The sequence below is a fragment of the Haemorhous mexicanus genome, chromosome 2, assembly GCF_027477595.1.
Source record: "Haemorhous mexicanus isolate bHaeMex1 chromosome 2, bHaeMex1.pri, whole genome shotgun sequence".
Lineage (NCBI taxonomy): Eukaryota > Metazoa > Chordata > Aves > Passeriformes > Fringillidae > Haemorhous > Haemorhous mexicanus.
The window spans coordinates 88663288-88685034 of NC_082342.1; positions in this window are offsets into that span (position 1 = coordinate 88663288).

Below are 21747 nucleotides of genomic sequence, written 5' to 3' on the forward strand. Positions count from 1 at the left end.
GCAGAATAGGAAGAGTCTGTGAGGGGAAGGGAAAAAAGAAAAAAAGGAAAAAAGTTGAGAGCTGTAAAGTTTGTACTGAATTTAGCAACACGAAATACACACAGAGAGAATTGTTTGCCTTCTCTAGTAATGTGCGAGGGACGCTGCAATTTTGAACTCTGTAATAATGATTAATAAGTCAAAAGGGCATATTTTTCTTTTATGGTATGCAGCGCTCAAGGGAATATTCCGTGTATGTCTTTAAAACGAAGTAGGAATATTTACACACATGCACAGAGTTAGCAACAGCACCAAAGAAAGAAAAAAACCACGAATATTTCAGTGAACTATTACATTTTTTCAATTATTTCCCAATGAGTATTTCAATGAACTGTTACATTTTCCCAATTCACAAGGAAGATTTATGGGATTATTAAGATTTCTAGTGGAAATATTATACAGTGGAAGTTTATCGTCTCTCAGGGATTGTACACCATTTGATATCAATTTCCAGATGTTATGATCTTTTTTCAGAAAATAATTGAGTATATTAACTTCTTCCCTACAGAAGACTATTTAGGACTTTATTTATTTATTTACTTATTCTGTTAAGGGCGCAACTATTTTCTTCCCACCCCTCCCTTACAGAACTAAATTGTTGAAACATCGGAGCGAACTTCAATCAGATAACAGTTTAATACTCAAGGGAAGGAATAATTTATTTGCCACTTTATTGCCAGCAGAATCCCGTGAATTTAGCCATGCTTCAATATAGAAATAAGGTACATCCGAGAGCTCCCGCCTGCCGATTTCGCTGCCCCCCGCCGTGGGCAGGGCGGGAGGCCCTGCGCTCTCTCTCGGTGGGCTCTCGGCCGGAGCCTCCGCGGGGTCGCGGGGCTGCGCCGGGGACCTGAGCTCCGCCGGGGCCGGGCAGGCAAGGCACGGCAGGGAGGCCACGCGTGTTCTTGAACTCCACTCGTGTTCCTGAGCGCCACGCGTGCTCGGCCGGCCCGGCGGGTGCCCGAGTGAGCCCCTCGGGGCGGGCAGCGCGCACACGCGCGGGCTCCTGGCGCACGCACACGCGCACGGGCGGGCCGGACAGACAGACACCCGCCGGACAGACAGACAGCCGCCACTCCTGCGGCCGCACTCCGCTGCCCGGCGGGGCTCGGCGACAGCAGCGGGACGTCCCTCCCACTCCCTCGCCCGCCGCTCCGGCCGAGGCTCCGCCGGTCCCCGCTGCCCCTGCGTCAGGCGAGGCGGGATTCTGCCCGGCCCGGGGCTGCCCCCGAGCCCGGCCCGGCTCGGCCCATCGGGGAAGCGGAGCAGGAGGCAGAGGCTTGGCAGCTGTGCCCAGGAGAGGCGCAGGGCAGACGCTGACCTCATGCCCTGTCCCCAGTTTTACAGCCTGCGGCTGTCCGGGCTGTCCCTTCCCCTGAGCTCTCCCTCGAGCCCCGGGAGGGAATCGGTGTGTGTTGCCGTGGCATCTCCCTCGAGGAAGGGTCGAGCTGGGTCCCCCCGTGCCTGCTGAGCTGGTTCCGGCCCCGGCTGCCGCTCCCGGCAGATGCGGCCCTCGAGGGACAGAGAACCCCCCTGCCCGGCCGCCGTTGGGAGAAATGGGGCCGGCCAGAGCAAGGTTTTACCCCAAAAAAAAGCTAAGGGCTGTGTCCAGGTCCAGCTTCAATGCCTCTACAAGGCGAGGTGGGGAGTGAGGGGGCTAACATTTCACAGGTTACCTCACCTCGCGTTTATCGGGGTAGTTAAAGGGAATAAAAGAAGTGAGGGAGAAGGAGAGAGAAAGAAAATCAACTTTAAGAGACTCTGGGTTTAAATAGCAGCCTTTGATATTTTGACAGTAAAATGGAAAACACTTAACAGGAGTCAAGTTTTGATGTCTGAGGCTGGCAGCGCCCCCTAAAATTATATTGTCCTGCCTGCTGCTTCAAATTGGACCCAGGACCTTATAACGTCTCTCCAGGTCTTTATCTGCAGCCTTTCTGATTGCAAAACCATAACTGTATCGTTTTACACCAGTCAACTAAGCAAGTGCCAGTGGAATAAAATCCACAAAGTGCACACACATACCAGCTCTACGGCTAAAGCAGTCTGTTCTTTGCAAGTTGTAAAGGCCTGCAAATTAAATGCCAATTACTGGAAGCAATAAAATGTTTTTTATTGCACGAAATCTACTTGAAACAGAAAAGAATAGTCGTTTTATTTTGAGGAGGGGGACGGGGGGCAGCTCACAAAGACATATATTGGCAGAGAAAGATTATATACAGCGCCTGCACGAGGCCACAATGGAGACATTCTATGGCCTGCAGCAGGCAGGGCTTCTCCCAGCAATGTGCAGAGGGGTGTTCTGCAGAGGTGCTTATGATAGGGATTATTGTAGGTGAGACTTGGGGAGGTGGGAAGCGGGGAACAGTAGCTCTAGGTAGGAGCAAATGGTGCAAACAAGTTATATGACAGCAACCCAATGCGCTTTTGAGGTCCTTTCCGAACGAGGTTCTAAGGGGTTGGTGATGAAAACTACCTGATGTCTCCTCCTTCCCCTGCCCACTTTTCCTTCCCCTCTTTGGGGAGGAATGGGTTACTGGCTTTCTGGCTTATGAGCATTGAAGGAAAAGGCTCCCAATCTCCTACTGTGCTCTCTGGTGGGGGAGCCCTCTGAGAGGCAGCAAGGAAGGGTGCAGCTCCCTGGAGTTACCAGCTCCACAGCAAGACTGCCATTTTCCCACAAATATCCTCAACTTTCTGCAGAGCAGAATGATGTCAGCAAACCTGCCAGTGGGAGGAATGTTTACCCAGATGAGATACCTTCATCTTTGCCTGAGTTCAGGTCATTCAGCACAACATAGTCCCGTGTCTAGCACAAGGAAAGAAGAGTGGAAGTAACCAAGAAGCCATACTCTGGCAGAGGAAGAACAGTGTGATAAGTGATATTACAAACCTCACTTAATATGCTCATCCCTTGCACTGCACATCGAAACCTCTCTCCGATGCAAGGGTCCCACTCCTAATTTCCCTACTGTTTCATTACTCCCAGAATATCCCATCCTTGTGGTTCACCTTGGTGCTGTCCCTATGCTTCACCTTTGGCTTCTCTTAATGCCAGGAACTGCCTGTGAATGGGACAGGACAGCCCTTGGGATCACCTACCACTCATGACATTTATGCTGATGGGAGTTTGCATGGTACTGCTTTAAACAGGCTTTGAATGAGTGAGGTTTATTTTTTTTTCCAATGACAAAAGCAATTTGAGGATTGCAAGCTTGTTTCTTAACATGACCTCATTCTGAGTGAACTAGATTCTCCCACTAACCAGAAAGTATCATACACAGCCAGACTATGGCAAGATCTTCCAAGCTAATTACCCACAAGCGTGCAGGCTTTCTGTGGATGAATTGGATTTAGAAATGCTTGAAGACTAGATTTGACTAGACTTAGAAACACAGGGAAAGCTGAAACTCTGCCATGTGGTTTATGGCCACTTCAAAGCTTCCCCACGCTTGCCATCTGAAATCTACAAGTTTTGAAATGAAGGATTTAAGTGCTCCACTGCTGCTTGTGCTATAAGGAGAGCAAAGGTGCAGGCAGGCACTTGGCCTGGCCTAGAGGAGCCATCACCACAAGAACTTGGGTGATGGAAAGGGCCCTGGAATGGTGCTCGTTTCCAAGGAGCCTCCAGAGATGGTGGTCCTGAGGTAATTGGGAAGTGGCGGGGTCTACCTCCAGCACCAGTGGAAAGAGTGATGCTGCTGGGCCTGCTGGCACCAGGAGAGCAAAAGTGAAATATTTTCTTTCCTCTGTTCGAAATGGGGGAGCCTTGGGTCTTATTTTCCCAGATGATAGTCTTTTTTTCTAAGTTGAACTTTCCCTTCACCCCTGAAGCAGGAAGTGCCCTGCCCGTGGTTGCCCAGGGTTTACTCACAAGGGCTCAGTGGCTCTACAGAAAAGATGTGGTTTTCTGATCTAGTTGGGTCTCCTGATATCAGCCCCAAGGAAACGGAGGCCCAGGGCTGACATCTGCAGATCCTTCTGCTGCACAGGGCCCTCATTTAATGCTGAGTGAGAAAAAACTGTGGGGAGTAAAAGGATAAGTGGCATAGTAATACTGCTCTCTTTGGGGCAGGGGGTGAGAGTCACTGTTAGAGATAAGAGTATTTATTCTTTTTTTTTTTTTTTCCCTTGAAGAGGGGAATTCTCTCCTCAGCATTGCTGTATAAGTAGGATTTAGGCTACTGCACAGCGAAATTACAGTGTGTGCTCCCGTTTACACCCCTTGCTACATGTCCACACACACAAATATTCACCCATTGACAAGGCTGTGGAGGTTTCTGGTTTTGTTTAAAAATTGGCTGCCTGCAGCCTCCCCTTAGTTCCTCTGGGTATGCATGAGCAGCTGTGGAGAGCTGCAAGGCTAGCCAACAGACCTTGTAGCCCCCACAGATGTCAATTAGTTTCTCTTGGGCTTCCTTTGGATACACTCGGGTCTTGAGACCTCCATGTGCTGACTTATTTGTAAAGCATGAGTTATTCACTAACTCCGTGTTACTAATTAGAAGATTATCAGCTCTTGGTGGTTCGCTCGCCTGCTGCAGGGAGGTTCCAAGGAAACCCTCGTACAGACCACGCTGGAGGAAAGCTTCGACTGATTTCTGTGGAGGAACACTCCTGCTTTACACATTAAGGAGCAACTGGAGGGATATGAAAGGTTTTGGAGACCCTGAGTGCCTTTCCAGGCTTGGGTAACCCAGAAAGCAGCTTGCTGCAGCTGCACCACGCTGGATTGGTGAGAGCTGGCTGGCTGCTGGTGGAGTCCAGCCCAGGTATGGGGGCCAAAGATTTCGGGAAAATATGCAACAAGCCCACGTTGGGCTGTAGGAGGGGGGGAAAAAGCCTGTGTAAGCCCTTCTGGCAGCTAGGAAAAGACAAGGAGCTGGGTCCTAAAAGTGCAAGGAGGAAGAGAACAGTTAAATACATTGCCTCTAGACACTGCAGCTTTTTAAACTAGTTAAACTGACTGCACTCCTCTGGGAATCCTTTTTAGAGGAGGCAAAATTGAGTGCATCTTTAATTTGCCTAATTTTCCTCATCCTATGTATTTTTGGATCCTCCCTGTGCTAATGAATCCTTGCTGCGTTCACGGGGAGTGAAACTTGTTAATATTAGCAGAGGTCACCGTGGCCTTTCTGCGAGCCATCGCTGTCCTTCCCGTGACTCGACCAAGCGCTCGCGAGGGTCACGCCGGGGAAGGAGGAGGGTCAGCTCAACCCGCCTGAAGTTTAACCACTTGCCTTTGATAGAAGGCACACTTTGATCTAAGGTGTGGCATGAAGTGCAATATATAGTTAATATTTATAAGCTTATGTACAGAAAAAAAAAAGAAATAAGGAGGCAGTAACAGGAAAGTGTTGGAGCAGATAAAAACCACCAGTGTAAACTAGGAGACAAATCTGGGAACAAAAAGAGGGTTTGGTGATGCTGCTGCTGATGTTCTGGAATATCTGGGGTTTGTGAACTGTGACCATGCCAGGGATTTCTTGTGTGCAGTTAAGTCACTTCATCTTTGTCTGCCTCAGTTTCCCACCAGCAGTGTGGGAATTAAATAGAACATTTTGTCTTCTCCTAATTTGTCTGCATTATCTACACAATCTAAAAAGTTTAGGGCATTGCTTCTATTTTTGTTGTGTCTACTGCTCAGCAGTCTCATGTTCCTTGGGATCTTTAGACATTTTCCACAACACAGATAATAAGTTTAACAGGTTTCTCTCTCTCTCTCTCTCTCTTTTTTTTTTTTTTTTTCATGCCTTTGGCCACAAGAGCTCTCATCGTATCTTGTTCTCATAAGCCAAATGCAGGAAAGTATCTTCAGAGCATCTCTGTGGGATCTCTGCTCCTCACTGAACAAGGTCCTGCCAGATTACAAGGAAATGATGCTTAGTAATTGCAGCTGTCCAATAGACTGATCCATCACATCTGTTCTGCCTGCCAGATGAGTCCAGACCACCAGTGACCCAAAAATAGCTGCTCTTCTTAAGACTGCTCCGAAAAGCAGAGGGGTTCTTGTGATTTTTAAAGGGATGAATCACAAATTGTGGACCCATATGGGATGTAAACTCCATACTTGCACTATGAAGATGCACAAATATTTCAGTGGGGTGGCTGGGAAGAGCAAAGCCCCTTTAAAAGTGGCTTAGTCATTTATGTGTCTCCATTCCCTCTCTAATTTGAGACAACGTGTTCAGATTTCATACTGTGGTGTGTGTAGTCAATTCTTGTTGTCTTCAACCCTAATAAGTTAAATACTGTGCTCTTCAAAAAGTCATGTCCCTCATATCTCATAAATCACCAAAAGGTGAGTCACCTCAAATTAGAGAGTACATTCAAGAGGGTAGGTTTAAGTAATTAGTTAGGGTTTTTTTCTCCATTACAGGATATGATCAGATTAAATCTGGCAGACCTAGCTGGAACCATTTTAAAAGTTACCATCACCAGCTGCTTACTGCTGTTCTTCTGCCAGAGGTTACCTCCATCCCCCACATGTAGAAAGAGCAGTGGGAGCCTCAGCCACTGATATGCAGGAGTGAGCACCTTAAAACAGTCTTGCTTTCCCTCCTTCTGCCTGCATAGCAGGGTATGCAGGGAATAAGTGTTGAGGACTACTATAAGCATAATTTGGACCATCAAATAAATGCATGTGTAAATGTTTGGGACTACTAGTTCCTACTTTTTATGAATAGGCGAATAAAATTCATTGGAGTGTTCTGAATAATTTACCCTATTAAATTTTGATATAATAGCTCATGTTATTGTTTTTCCAGAAATCCACAGATGTAATTAATTTTAAACACAACTTTATAGTAATTACTACTTACTAGTAATAACAACAAACATGGTTGTGTTTTTTGTCCCTTACTTTCTAAAATATTTTAAAGTATTTTTTTATCATTGCTGTTTTGCTTTCCCATGGCAAATACTCAGGCTCTGCAGACACAGATTTCATGCTGCTTGAGGGAGGAGATATAAAAATGATACTTTCCTTTAGAGAATTATAATGTGAATGACAGAGAAGAAAAATCCCTTTGTGGTCTATTTGTGCATTACCAGGCAACATTTTTCTATGCTTCAAGATCCTTCATGTTCAGATGCATCATTCTTTTATAATAAATAGATTGGATGAAATGCCAAATACAATTGAGAACAATTCCTATTACTTTAAAGTGATTATAATATAAAATAGGCCCAATGGGAGAAAAATTGTGTATATTTGCTAATCCTATATTATAGTTAAATAAAGTTTTTGGCAGGGGTTATTGAACAGGTATTTCTTAACATTGCTTTGTTGTTGAGGGGTTTTTTTTAAGACAATTGATCAGTAACAAGGCTCAACAGTAGTAGGTTTTTACTCCAAAGTAGATGTGTGATGCAAACTGGTGACTTTGTGTGATTAGCCTGCTTGCTGAGGTGAAGAATTCAGAGTCAGGTCTGCTGCTGAAAGGTGTTTTCATCATAAAGAATGACAAAAGCAATGGCTTTTCAAAATTATTATCAAAAATCACAAAATTTATTTTCCAATGAAAACTATTTATAGGAGAACAGAAATGTTTTCTCAGTTTATTAACATTACACTATTACAAATAATATATGATATAGTTTCCTTAAACAATACCCTTTTCTTAAAGTATATAGTACAGGGGAAAGAAACCAACACTCATGGGAATTACATGGCATATATAGTTGTAAATGCAAGTGGATACGTTTCAGAGCTGTCCCCATTTAAAGCAGGACTGGGTGGCATACTGAGGTCCTTTTCTACCTGAATTATCCTATGACCCTAGAAACCACAGCTCAAAATCCTGCTGCTGACGCACATGGGAGCCATAAATTCCCAATGTAAAATTTGAAAGCCTAGTGTTACCAGTGCCCTGACACTAGAGCAGGAGACTACACTCTGTCCTGGAGTGAGACACTCCTAGTGTCAGTGGGAAATGAATTTAGATGCATCACCACACATGAAATACATAGTAATTGCCTGCCTTCTTCGCTAGGTGTTTTCAAAGGCCTGACCTTGGGAGCTAATTTCCTGGGTTCACATACCAATCTCCGTGTTTGCATTTAGGAGTCCAAGCTCTGAGTCTGGACAGACATCCACACTGCTGCATGTACCAGCACACTTAAAGCTGTCATTTTTGGGGCTGGTATCACTGTCTCATTCCCATGCCCAGGGGTAGGAGAAGGTCCCTCAAAAGGTTGATTCAAAGCATCTAATTAAGGGTCTTTTCTCAATCTCTCCCTAACAGACAGTATCTTCATGCAGAAGGCTACAGCTCTCAGCCTACTAATGTCAGTACTTAAATTAGGTATCTGCTATAGCCCCTACAAATCCCTCTCCCCTCCTCCTCTCTGCTCCCAAAGAAGAGGCTGCTGTATCCAGGGACTGCCAGACTTTCGTGCAGACCAGTGCTAATCACTTAAATCTGATGACTACGGGGCACCACTGGAATTTTGCACCAGGATCTGACTTGGTGCACAACAGTGTAATTACACCTAGTAAAGTCCCCAGAATGCAGATGATGTGGGTGTTGGGTTCCCAACATTATTTTGCTCCCAACACTATTTTAGTTTTATCCCAACATCTCCTCCTGGGATGGGCTACTTGCCAGCGTGGACATCACCAGGATACACATCCCTGTTGTGCTAGTACAGCTCCCTGGAAGCAGAAAAAAATAAAGTGCTTCCCCAGAGCTTCTGCATGAAGTACTGAAGTCTGGATCTGTTATCCCTCATAAAACTGAAGAAATAGATTTTTTTATTCAGACATTCTGCTCCCTACAACCACACTTGCCCTGGCTTTCAATGAGTCCAACGAGCAGTGTCATCTTGTGCTAAAGGCAATTGACGACAACCAATAGTGGCCCATAGTATAAAAATGAACTAATTCTCCACTATATGAAGTAGACAGAGGATGCCGGACAGGAGCAAAACTTTCCTACCCCAAAGCCAAGTACAGTGTTACTTTGAACTCCTTAAAAACTTGTGGAGAGATATCATATGTAGAAACAGCTAACAAATGAGAATTTAGATAATAAATTAACTACATTTATTCTTTGCCAACACAACATCCACACAAAAGTGGCAATTGCACTAATAATTGCTTTCTTTGATAGTATCAAGGTAGTGACTCTATGGATATGAGTAAATAAAAGATATCACGAGCAGGTCCTCTAGGCCAAACACACTCAGAGCTCTTCCACTGATGACAAATACTTGTTATTATTTAAGTTTCCTTTTTGTGAAGAGAAGAAGAGACCATCAAGGACATTCAGTCTGTCTCTAAACATGTGAAAATAAGCCAGCCTTGTTATTGATAGGGCTGCAAACCCTCATTCAAAAGCCTTCAGTAGTCAAGGCAAGAGCAAAGGAACAAGCAGACAGACTGGAGCAGATTCACTGATTGTCAGATAACTGCTCCCAGCACAATCAACAGTGAGATATGAGAGTTAAAAACTTGAAATAAGGAATGGATCTCCTATAGAAATAATTCCTGGGGACCACCACAGTCTCCTACAGGTCTCTGTCATTCTGAATTTGTAGAAATCTATAGCAGAAATACTAAAATCAGCCAGAATGGAGATAATTTAATGGAGGAACACCAGATAAAAGAAAATGTGGAAGGGACATGTGTCTTTGGCACCTAGACTAGACTAACGGGTCATTAAAATTGTGCCAGACCTACATGCAACTTCTCAGTTTTGAAAAACAAGAGAGAGCAAAAAAAAAAAAAAAAAAGGGGCAACAGAATAGGACTGGAGCCTCAAAGCAGTCAGAAGAGTTAAATGAGAGAATAAATCTCGTTTATGCCAGAGGTGGGATACAAAGGCAAAAAAAGAGAAAAGAGAGTAATTGTTGAAAACCCCTAGAAGTGGGTACATAAAAAACCAGAACATTACTACAACTCTAAAACACCAAGAGATGTAAGGAGGAAGGTACACCAGGCTGTATTTGTTGTCTTGTATGTTACAGAATCAGTAATCTGGAAACAATGGCTGGGCTGTGTGGACAGGCTAAGGGCATGGGAGTGTGTGGGTGTGAGAGCACGGGGCAGAAAGACTACTTCTACTCTAAAATAAAATTACCTTTCCTTCCTGTAAGAGCTCACCCTGAGCTCTGCTGCATTGTTGCTGCAAGGCTTCAATAGTGCCTTAATTAACAAAAAAGGGAGCAAACAGACCCAAATTTGGCACAGGGATTTTAGAGGGAAGTTTTTTTCGGGTTCCTGCATACCACAGAAAGTAGCAACTAAAGGATGGAAGCAACAGCTGTGGTCAAAGCCAAAGCCAAATCAGGAATTTCTTCACTCCTAGCAGCAACATGCTGCAAAATTAAAAGGCTGATTAATGAAGATGACATTACAATAGGCAGCCCTTACAACACCTACATAATTCAATGGCTATGTGGGGGTACAGGTGTTGATAGCTTAAACACACACTGACATGGAGAGCGCTGAAGGGATAGTGGAAAGAGGCATTTATAAATGATGGAAACAAACCATTTCAACAGAGCAGCTCTCCACTGGAGGAGAAAATGCAGACCCACAGACAGCCACTGATGTTAAAGGGGATGGGAGCCAGAAGAGACTTAGCTCAGTATCTGAGAAGGCTTTAGACCATCAGCATGGGTTCAGGCAGCCAGAGCTTCCAGGGCCAGGGGTGAGCACTCAGTGCTCAGGGACCTGCAAATGCTGGCATTCAGATTTTGAAGCTTCTGCACAATTGGCCTCTGTCAGGGACAAAGAAGGCCATGGACCAGAGGTGTTTCTGGCTCCCACTGCTCTGCTCAGCTCCAGAATGCCTTGTTTTTAATGCAGTTTTCCTTGAGTATTCAGTTTTTTCACATTTAACCTTAATAGAGATTTGTTTTGACTATTGGGAGATGGGGAGTAAGCTCAAGCAGATGCATGGGGATTAACTGAAGCTTCAATATGCTTGGTTATATTTAGGTATGTTAAAAAAAGGGGGAAGAAAAAGAAATTGAAAAAAATGCAATTTAATGAATGTTTTAGTCTTAGACCATATGTCCTTAACAACTCTCTTTGGAACAAGTTAGTGGAAGCAGTCTGGACAAAAGAGTTTTAAATGACTGAACCTGATAGTGAAACAAATGAATCTTAGAAATGGAATAAGTACATACATTTTTAATATTTGTCTGTAATCTTTTTGTTCTTGTAATTCACCAGTAAGTAATTCTCTTTTTTGTTTTTAAAAAGGTATTTAAATTTTCAACAAAGACCACCTGAAATATGGTTCTGAGATGCTTCATTGGTCTTAGGAACCATTCGATGGCTGATATAAACTATGTGGTTGGAAAGCGTCTGATAATGATTCAAAAGCACAAACAAGGCAAGAGAGTTTGCTTTTGGTGTTTTGTGTGTGTGTCTGTATTTATTTAGGCCTCTTCTTACAAAGCTCACCTTTTCAGTACCCTCTTTTTCTGCAGGTTTCCCGTTCTTTGAGCCAATGTCATTCACTTTGCAGCATTTCCCCGTGCGAATGTGTTTTTACAAAGCTTCCAGGGTTCCACACCTTTCCAACTGCTCATCTGGGGGAAATAAAAGCCCTAGCTATTTGAACAATAGCAAAAGCCACAGACTTAAATTTATGTGAGAGAGGTGTGACAAATAAACAAGCAAAACTCCTCTTTTGAGTGCCCAGGAAAAGGTGTAATGAAATTCCACAGAAATAAATGGAGTTACTCCACATACAGACTCCTTCAGGAGGCCACAACCTGTCCCCAAATGGTTAGACTAACCCCTGGTTATTCTGGGAACATGCCGCCCTGGTATAAAGTCATAATAACGGTGAGTTCAGGAAATCTGAAGCCATTTTTATAGCATGGACTTTTCCTCCCAACACGTGGCTGATTGATAACACCCAGTGGCAGCAGTGGGGCCTGGGCGTGCAGACTGCACACACAGCTCCCACTTCGTATTAAGCCAGGATGTTGTCCTCAATCCCTGGTTGTTCCCTGAGCATGGCAGAGCTGTGTTTCAGCTCACAGCCCTGGGTTCCTACTGTCGGCCACCTGCCACCTGCATTCAGCCTGCCCAGCAAGCAGGTTGAGCCAAGCCCACTGACACAGCATGTCCACTTCTCAGCTATGTACTATGTGTAAAGTGTAAGCGTTCAAAGTCTCCCATGGGGAAAACTCAAGGAGCCCCATGGCACATAATGGAACCAGGAAGAGGAAATTATTACATAAAACGTTAGGCTGTTTATTTTGCCTGAACTGGGTGAAACATAAAGAGTAAATTGAGAATGTAGCTGATGAAAAGTGAAGTTGATTTTAAATTAAATGTATAAATTAATCACGTTTTAAATCATAATTTGAAGGTATTGGGTAATGAGGCATAGAACTGCATTTGCATCGCTTAAGTTTACTTATCTAAAAGTTAGGTGGCCAGTTAAAGCTGGTGCTGTGGGGCTCTTCTCCCATACTGCATAAAGAGGCTGCTGCCTCCAGGGGGAAATTTGCTCTATGTCATTAGTACCTCCTGTCTCAGCCCATGCTGCATGCCCCAGAAGGATAGCTCTTTCTCACCTTCTGAAGGGCTTTCTTTGTCAAGTCCAGAAGAATCCCAAGAAGATCTCTGAGAGTCATGCTTAACTCTAAAACAAGATGAGTCTTACCCTCCTAGGCACTAATATGGACTCAGGAGTTATTGCCCGTCATCTTCATAATTTTTTAGAAGTAGCTATAGACAGTTTTATCCTGGTAAGGATGAGCATAACTGTGGCCCATGCTCTACTGACAGAAACATTCCACAGTTTGGAAACAAAACCTTTCAGTTCTTATAAGAGGTGTAAAAATACCCATTTGCCTTCTACTGCACTGAATAAGACTACTCATGCACATATCAGTCTCTATACTTCTAACTGCTACTGCATTATTCATACACAGCTTACTAGCTGTACAAGGACATATTAAAAAAATTATTGTATTTGCATACCTTTGCATTTAAGTGTCTCAGAATGTGAAAAATATAAAGACAGCTTGCACAGTATGGACTAGTAGTTTATAGTTTGAGGATATCAAAAGCAGGGTAATTTTTCTTGTGTTTTTAAACAGCAGCTGTTTCACTGTCTGTGTGGCTTTTTCTACCAACTAGATTGTACTGTCAGATATCACTGAAAGGATAGCAGCTTCACTTATGCTGTCTTTTGCTACAGCTATGGTTTATGATAAGGGAAATATTAAGGTGTGTGGCTCATTTAATCAGCAATTTTGCAAGTGTTTTACTTATGTCAACAAAGAACAAATTGTTTTTAGCGTCTGGTATCTAGAATGCAGTATGCAGCATAAATTATTCAAATCAAAGCAACATAAATCTTTGTACAGCAAAGGCGAAGCCTCAGAATTCATTGGGGTGTGTTACAGCTTAGGATAGGACAATGACCTCTAATCAAAACTCCTCAGTACAGTCCCTACACTTAAGATGCCAACTTGCCACTAAGGACCTGATTATCTATAAATTTATGGGAAGCTGCAATAACTGGTGTTTGCCTCCTGATAATGTTTTCTGACACACATCAGGAGATTCAGCTGATCTGTGTTAGAGATTATTGTACAGAATCTGCAGTTTATTCGGGCAATGAGTAGACAGAAGGTCCATTTGAGACCTTTAGCTTTAGACAAGCACATAAGGAAAACTGTTTCCATAGAAACATGCCCCACAGCTGTAGTTAGTATAGGAAAAACAGTTTTATGATTATTTCAATGAAGTTCTACCTTTTGTTTTCAGTGGAAGATGTATACAATGGGCTGTTTCATAGTGTGATCTCACTGTAGCTAAGGTCTAACATGAGAAATTCACCCTGAAGAGAGAGACACTACCTTTCCTTTATGTGTTCCTATGAGTTTTATTAGATTGTGTGGACAGTGTCCACAGATGAATGATTTTTATATAAAACAGTATTGCTTCTCGGAATTTATTCTCAGTACAATAAATGCTTACTTTTACATGAACTCAAAAAAATTTGTAAATAAAATTCTCAGATAAAAACAAAAGGACCAAATAAGCAACCAAAAAATCCAGGGGAGAGATGTCCAGTAATTCCAGGGAGGAATGAGTCAGGCTGAAAGAGAGCTATAGGAAAACAGAGGATGGGCATGAGTAATTTGCTAACAGGTTTGGCAATGTCTTCTTTCCATTCGGGTAATTTCTGATTTATATGGAAATTTTCCAAACAGTCCCCTGGAAATGACAAGGTTGGTGCATCTCTGGACTAGTTAATTCAAGCCACTTTTAAGAGAGCTCTTGGTTCTCCTTCTTTGCTTGTTTGCAAAAGCACAAGGCAGAATCCAACTTTTGGTGGTAAGCAGACAGACCTGCACACTGAGTTGAGATTTTTCTCCTTTTCATTTCAAAAGTGTCAACAAGGCTGCAAATTTCCCCTTCCTGCCTGGCAGAAGCATGGACTTTATTAGCTGTTTCTGTGTGCATATGCAAAGTGCAGAGTAATGTGACGCTTGGATATTTTCTTAAAGAGTTCGAAATTAGCAGAATTGCACCAAGTCACATGACAGGCTGGGAAGTGCATGACTAAGAGCTGGATTTTGTGCATAAGTGAATGAGCCCAGTAAACAAGAATTCAGCACTGAATGTGTTGAAATCTGTTGCCATGTCAGCTGTGGCACAGGTTTGGTGTGCTTATTGTAATGAGTGGTTATTTTGTTTATTCTGTCAGTTCCAAACAGGATTGAAATCACATCCTTCTGGACAAATTTTGTTTGTGGACTTCACATCCAAGCAAAATCAGGGCAAGTTGAACAGATCTGTCTTAATTTCTTTGAAAGGTATATTTTCCAGAAACCACATTCTGTACAGTGAAGGAAGACAGAGCCAGATGAAAGATATTTAGATGATAGGACGTAATAACTTACAGAGCAGGAGGAGAGGTTCTTAAGGCAGATATTATCCCACATACTGCATAAAGGAGCTGTGTTCAGGGCCTCCATCTGCCCACCAGTGCTCTTCTATGGTCCTAAGTGTTAAAGTTACAGGCTTAAGTTAGAGCTTAAAAGTAGATGTTGTCCATACACCTTAGTGACTCAGTCCTTCTCAGTCCATCTAGAAGTGATGTTTGACAACCCACAAGCTCAATAAAACTCATGTTTATAAATCCCAGGCAAATGATGCAAAAGCTGCTTTTGTGGAACCCATACCATTTCTGCCATTTTAGGCAAGTAACTTCAAAATCTCTGTGGATTAATGGTAAGAAGAGGCAAGAGGTGGATTTTAATTTGCTGGTTGTACAAGATCCCACAATGGCACTACAGAAAAAGGAAAAAAGAAATAATTGTGTAACATTTTGTGCACTATTTTAGCAATAACATAGTCACATCATACCAGTATAAATTGGTTTGGCAACAGAGGATTTGAAAAAGTACTTTAATAAAAAATAACTTAATAATCCACAATTCACATATACCACACAAAAAAAAAATCTACTCCCACATGCCTCCAAAGCACTTCCAAAGAAAAAATTCTTTCCAAAACAGGAATAACTAGCTTAGTCATTTTCTTTTTAAGTTTGCAATATGAACCATCTTGGCTTCTCAACAACTGCAGCAAGGCTTCCAGAAGATTTTCCTCATAGCATTTAATTTGTTAATAGGATTTGCATGCACCCTTCCAAAGAAGTATCAAAATGTATCATTGTTCATGATGTCCAGATAAGGGGAAGAATATTTGTGTCATACAAAATCTATCCATGTTTTCCCTGCTGAGAAATAATTATATGTTCAAAACGTAGAGAGGTGGAAGAGTCAGCTCAGATTCCACCTAAGTCTGTAGGATTAATCTCCATGTCAATTCTAATGGTACAAAAGATCTGAGTGTAATTTCCTCTTCTGCCTTGTGGTATACCAGATTGCAGAAGATTGCATGTATTATTTTAAGGTTCTCCAGAGAAAATTTCCCTGGGCTTCCCTACAAGGACTTTCAAACACAGTACAGCTTTTAAGGGGAAAAGCACTGGAAGAAACAGAAACCAAGAACTTAAGGAGCATAGGAAGCAAGTTTCAGAGCAGGCAGAGGTGATAAAAGAGGGAGCAAATTCATGACGGTATCTGAAAATGACAGAGGAAATCTTGGACTGATTAAAGGAAAAAGCGAAATTACCACTGACTATTCCAGGAGAAAAAATTGTGCTGCAAGGCAGAACTGTCAATAAAATCAGGAGTTTGAGAAACATCAGCAAGCTGACTTGCCACATTTTCATATGAACTTGAGTGCCACAAGCTGATACTGGTAGGTGCACAGAAGAAGGCAGCTGCAGAGAAAAGGGTCAATGTAAACAACTATTGCTGGTGGCAGAATCACCAAATACAAATACTTTGACAAATGTGAAAACAGAAATAGTTTTAAATTGGAGATTCTGAGTGAAGGCAAGGCATGCTCTTCCATCCTCACTGTAAGCTGACAGGACTGCAGGAGCTGCAGGGTAATGTTTCAAGGAGACCCACCCTGCTCAGGAGCCTCAGCCATTGGTCTGGGCATGGCTGAACCTTTTGTTCAACGCAGAGGAGCCAGACACAGAGCTCCAGCCTCTCCAGCCTAAATAACTGCTCTGTCACAACAGAAATATCTTTGGCTGCTTGTTTTGGGGGAGGATCATGGAGGGATGTTTTGCCTTCTTTATTTAAAGGAAAAACATGAAGTGTTCCTCCCCTCACCCCCTCCCCCCATATTTTACAAAAGAAAAAGAAAAGAAGAATGAGTTCTGTAAATTGAATCAAAAAGCAATGAGTATTTGTTAAGCTTCTGAAATCAGTTGAAGCATTTGGGCAAAGCTAACACAGCTGGAGGCTTCTTAGCCACAGCAAAAGGGGACTTTACCCCCATCAGGCACATGTGACAGTCCCCCACCATGGGGAGAGATGGGAAACGGCCAACAAGTTCCATGGTTCTTTCACCAAGCCTTCCCCTTGCTTTCTATTTTCACTGTGTTGCAGGGGTCCATTTTAACATGCTGGTTTTACTGTTTTGTTTTGGATTTTTATTTGGACTGCTCTCCAGTGCCTGACTGCTGAAGAGAGAGAGATTTAAGAAAGGCAAATCCATTTTGCATCAATAACAAAACATCACATTTCTAAAAGAAGAAAAATAACTGCCTTTTAAAAACAAGGCTGTGCTTGTTTATCTGTTGGTTCATACGGAACAGTTATCAAGCCAAAGGAGTCCTGGTGACCGTGTTTTGCCAGCACAGAGAGAACAAAGGATTATTAAAAATAATAAAAACTGATGACATATGTTACCAGTATTAAAATTGATGCACATTCCTGTGTAGCTTAGGGGGAGCCAGGAGCTGGATTTTATCTTTAACAAAGTCAGAAAATAAAAGCAAACCATTTCAGTCTTATAACAGGGAGGTATTTCTTTCTGTCTGCTTGGAAAGGAGAGGTTGGGGGAAGCAAGGTTTGGGGTTTGGTTTGGATAAAACTCAGACAATCCACTCAGATCCAGTTTGACACAGGTACTTCTGTGAATATTTTCCCCACTAAAAGGTTATGAACTAAAGCCAGGAGAAACCAGATATCTGTCAAAAAGTAGCAAGATCAGACCTACCATTTTCAGACACAAAACCACATTTCATAAAACATTTTAATATCAAGTATTGAAATCTTTCAACAGTGGTGGCATTTAGATGTTGCAGCCTGAAATTAGTATCTTTTTGTCCCAGTCATAAGAAAAAGATTGCATGAAAAGCCACCATTGCTTTGGAAAGCTCTCCCACCTAGCCTTTGACTCCTGTACCATCACAAGCAGTTCAAAACTGTTCACTGAGGTCTTTCCTCACATTGCCCCTTAACTCACCTTCACCTGGTCTTTTTCCTGGTCTGGGAACCTTCAAATGAGCCCAGGTTTGCAGTTTTGCTCTACTCCTGACCTGATGGTTCCCACAAAGCAAAGGAACTTGTTTGTAATGCTCACACATTATGCTGGGATGGTGCCCTGTCAACACATGCAGCATTATGGACTGGAAAATCCAAATACAGTCTGCAAAGCCATTGGAGGTTTTCTGCAGAGTACTTGCTAGGGCCTCTCCTAATTGAATTTGCCAAAATTCACATGAACTCAGATTTAATCCAATCAGTTCTACATCACATGTCTTTCAACATTGACAAAATATTTTTTTCTAATTGCGAGTCTCTTATGGAACCAAATTAATCAGAAAGGGATTTAAATGAAAACCAGTCCAGATTGTTCTACACTTTAACCTTACATCTGTGCTTAATTAGGATGCTCAATTTCCCTAAACTCAAGTCATAAAATGGAAGTAATCTGTGGCCTGTTTGTCAGTCATTATGGGGCAGCAGACCTGCAAATCAGGGCAGGCTCAAATGCACAGGATCCTGTTCAACTTGGCCATGGAAGGAAACATGGGAGATGTTATTGTGCAGCAGGCTGAAGGGAAGTCAGGAGAAAAGTTTGCTGAGAAAGACATTTGTGAATTACCTGTGTGCTGAGAATGCAGCTGAATCTTAAAAGATGGGAGCAAATGAATGTGCAAAACATGTGTGATTGTTTAAGCTCCCCACTCTGGCCACATGAGGCTCTTATGGAAGGCCTGATAATAGCTGGTGCTGGACAGTGTCTTCAGTCACAAAAAAGGCAGCAGCCTCTTCTTCACATCTAAACTCTTCTTTTAATAGTGCCAGCACCTTTGGCTGGTATAACCTTTGAGGGTGTAATTTTGAGATGTTACAAAGTCCTCAGTGGCTGGACCACTACCTGAGCCCTGCTCTCTGGTCCTGGTCCTGCACACCACATGGGCCACTCAACTTTCCTGCCTTGTGCAGCCATGTGAGGGCCTGTCCCATAGAGCTGAGCAAGTAAAACTCCCCATAACCCTTGCCAAGGGATTTTCTAGGACCAGGTTTATTTCCCTGGCTCAGTCTTGCAGTCCACTCCCACATACTGAAACAGCAGCTGAGACTGCAGCAAAAGGCTGGCATCTCCTGGAAAGGCTTTGTCACCAGTGGTCTTGCTGCATAGAGCAAGGTCCTTGAACACCTTTGACTCCTTGCAGGCAACAAAAGTAGCTGCAATTAACCCTCATCCTTAAAAGCTGGAGAAAGGCTTCTCATCTAGAGTTGTTATAGATGCACTATCCAGGGCTGTGGCAAATCACAGGAGGAACAATAAAACCCTACCCCACACACCAAGGTCTGTCATCATCCATTTCAAACATGCACTTCAGAGTCTTGCTGTTATGTTGTTTTTTGACATCTTGAGATCTGCATGAGAAATCCCTGTGGACGTGCTGTAAATCCATATCTACAGCAGTAAGTTTTCATTGCATCAGTGTTATTAAATATATATATGCACTTATATATATATTATTTGGCGATGCTGAATGAACAATTGGCCTTTAACTCCTCCTAGACTATTAGGTCGTACTATAGGTCAGTGAAAAAGTAATTTTCCCTAGATTTGTAATAAGGTCTGGGATTTGACCTCTGACCCCAATGTCACAAGGTATTCATTATCTCCACACAGATGATATACAGGCAAAAAACCATATATTTTTTATAGAACTGGGAGAATTATATTTGATGGATATATTTTATAAGATGGATTTTATTACCTGGATAAACTCAATTAGCAGACCTCATTAATTTTGGAAATGTAACTTATTTACATTGAGTTATTCTTCTTGTGGCCATTAGCATTCAAAACGTATAAACTGGAGCTCAGAGCGCAGCTGAGTTTTTTTGGTTCAGTGGCCAAATGAAAAAAAAAAAGAGGGAAAAAAAATCTCCAAACAAGAACAGAAAGATTATTTGTGTAAATGCAGAATGCTTAATTTAACGTAGTACTAAACCTTTTTTTCCTGGTTCTTACGTTAATATTTTCTCTTTCATTAAAAAAAATATTAAATAACATTCAAAATATAATTTTCTAATGAGAAGTTGAAATGTTTTGCTTCCAAGGAAGAGAAACTAGCACTTTTGGGGTTTGGAGGTTGTTTGCTTTATCTTTATATAGTAAATAATTTCAATCTCCTGCTTGTGGATTCAGGAAACAATTTCACCAGTCCATGAAAAGCTTCCGCCCACACCAAATACCCCTATTTGCAGAAAAATAGTAATGGCATGTAGTAAGTAGAATGTAAAAGGCTAAAGACATAATTGAAAGACATCTGCATAAAATATACCCATACCAAAACAGACAGGCTGCAGGAGTTTTTGAGAGGTAAAGCCTGAGTCTGTGGACCCCTTGGCCATACAGTATTGTCCCTCAGCTGATTCCCAGGTGCAATTTTCTCACAGCCACAAAAATCCATCCTCTGTGTGGCAGATGCCTCTGCCTCTCTCCTTACTGTGAAAGGGGAGGGAGAGACCATCAGCAGATTATGAGGCTCATTTTCTAATCTTAGGCTTCTTAATTGGGTGTCTGGATTGAGCTATGATTGGAGAGACATAAAACTCCACCTGAGACCAAGCCACATGGCTGTGCAAGAGTTGGAGGGGGCTGGAGAGGGTGACCCCCATACTGGGATCCCTGCTGCTGCCCCCAGTGCTGGGCGAGTCCAGGCAATGTGCCCAGGCCAGGGATCTTACATGCATGTGGTTAGAGTCGGCTGAGGTGAATCCCACCCACCTGCACCCCAGAAAGTCAGGAGTGATGGTGTTGGCACAGAGGTTAAAATCCAGGATGAAGCTCTCCTGAGCTCACCTCTGCCAGTTCCAGTATCCCAGAGCTGCTGTGAGCGGCAAGGTGGGAGACCCTCAGCACAGGGAAAACTCCCAGGTGTGTACATAATTTTAATTATGGCTATATTAGGAAAAAAGGGACATAGGACAATGGTATTTCTGCTGTATTCTACTGCAGAGCACCTCCTCTGAGAGCTTCTCTAGACAACTGTAGCTAAGAACAGGCATTAGTGGCCACTGGCTTGGCTGAGAACTTGCAGTGGGATGACAACACCTCTGGAATGACCAACTTTCTGATGCTGAGGATCCAGCCCCTAAAGCAAGGTCCACTACTCTATTGTCAGCATCACAAAGCAGCTTTTATTTTGAGACTGAACTACTTGTGTGTCCATCCCCTGAATTTCTGCTAAAAGAATAAACCTGCTTGGGGATAAAAATCCATTACAAGTGAGAAGCAATTTACAGTAGAGAATTGACCTATAAAACCAATGCATTTCCATTGCACTAATCCAAAACATATTTCAGGTCTGCAGTCTGAAAAAAGTCTTGTTAAAATGACCAGGCTGTTAAAATTATGGTTTTAGTGCAGCAAGCCTGTATATTTTAACTGAATTTTCCTGTTTTGGGCTGTAGTCCTAGGAAATTTTCTAATACAGTGACCTCACTCCACAAAAAACAGTGGGAGGTTTAAAAGTAAGGAACACCCCTGGGACTTCAGAGTAAGTAGCTTACAAGTCTCCCTGACTTTAAGATTTCCCCTCCTCCTGCTCATTTCTGCATCATCTCTCATACTGTCCTTTACACCTGGAACATTTTGGCCTCTTTTTATCTGCCAAATATTTTCCCTTCTCCATTTCAAATTCCTCCCTAACTCACTAACTCACTTCCTTCTGACTTCTTGGATCTGGGGCCCCATTTTCCCACACTGAAGCTCACTCACTCAGAGGGAGAAAGACAGCCAGCCAGTGCATGTGGTCTGCAGTCGCCTCTGAAAGTTCAGGATATGTGCACACATGCACAGTGACTTTGAAAGAAGACTCCCAG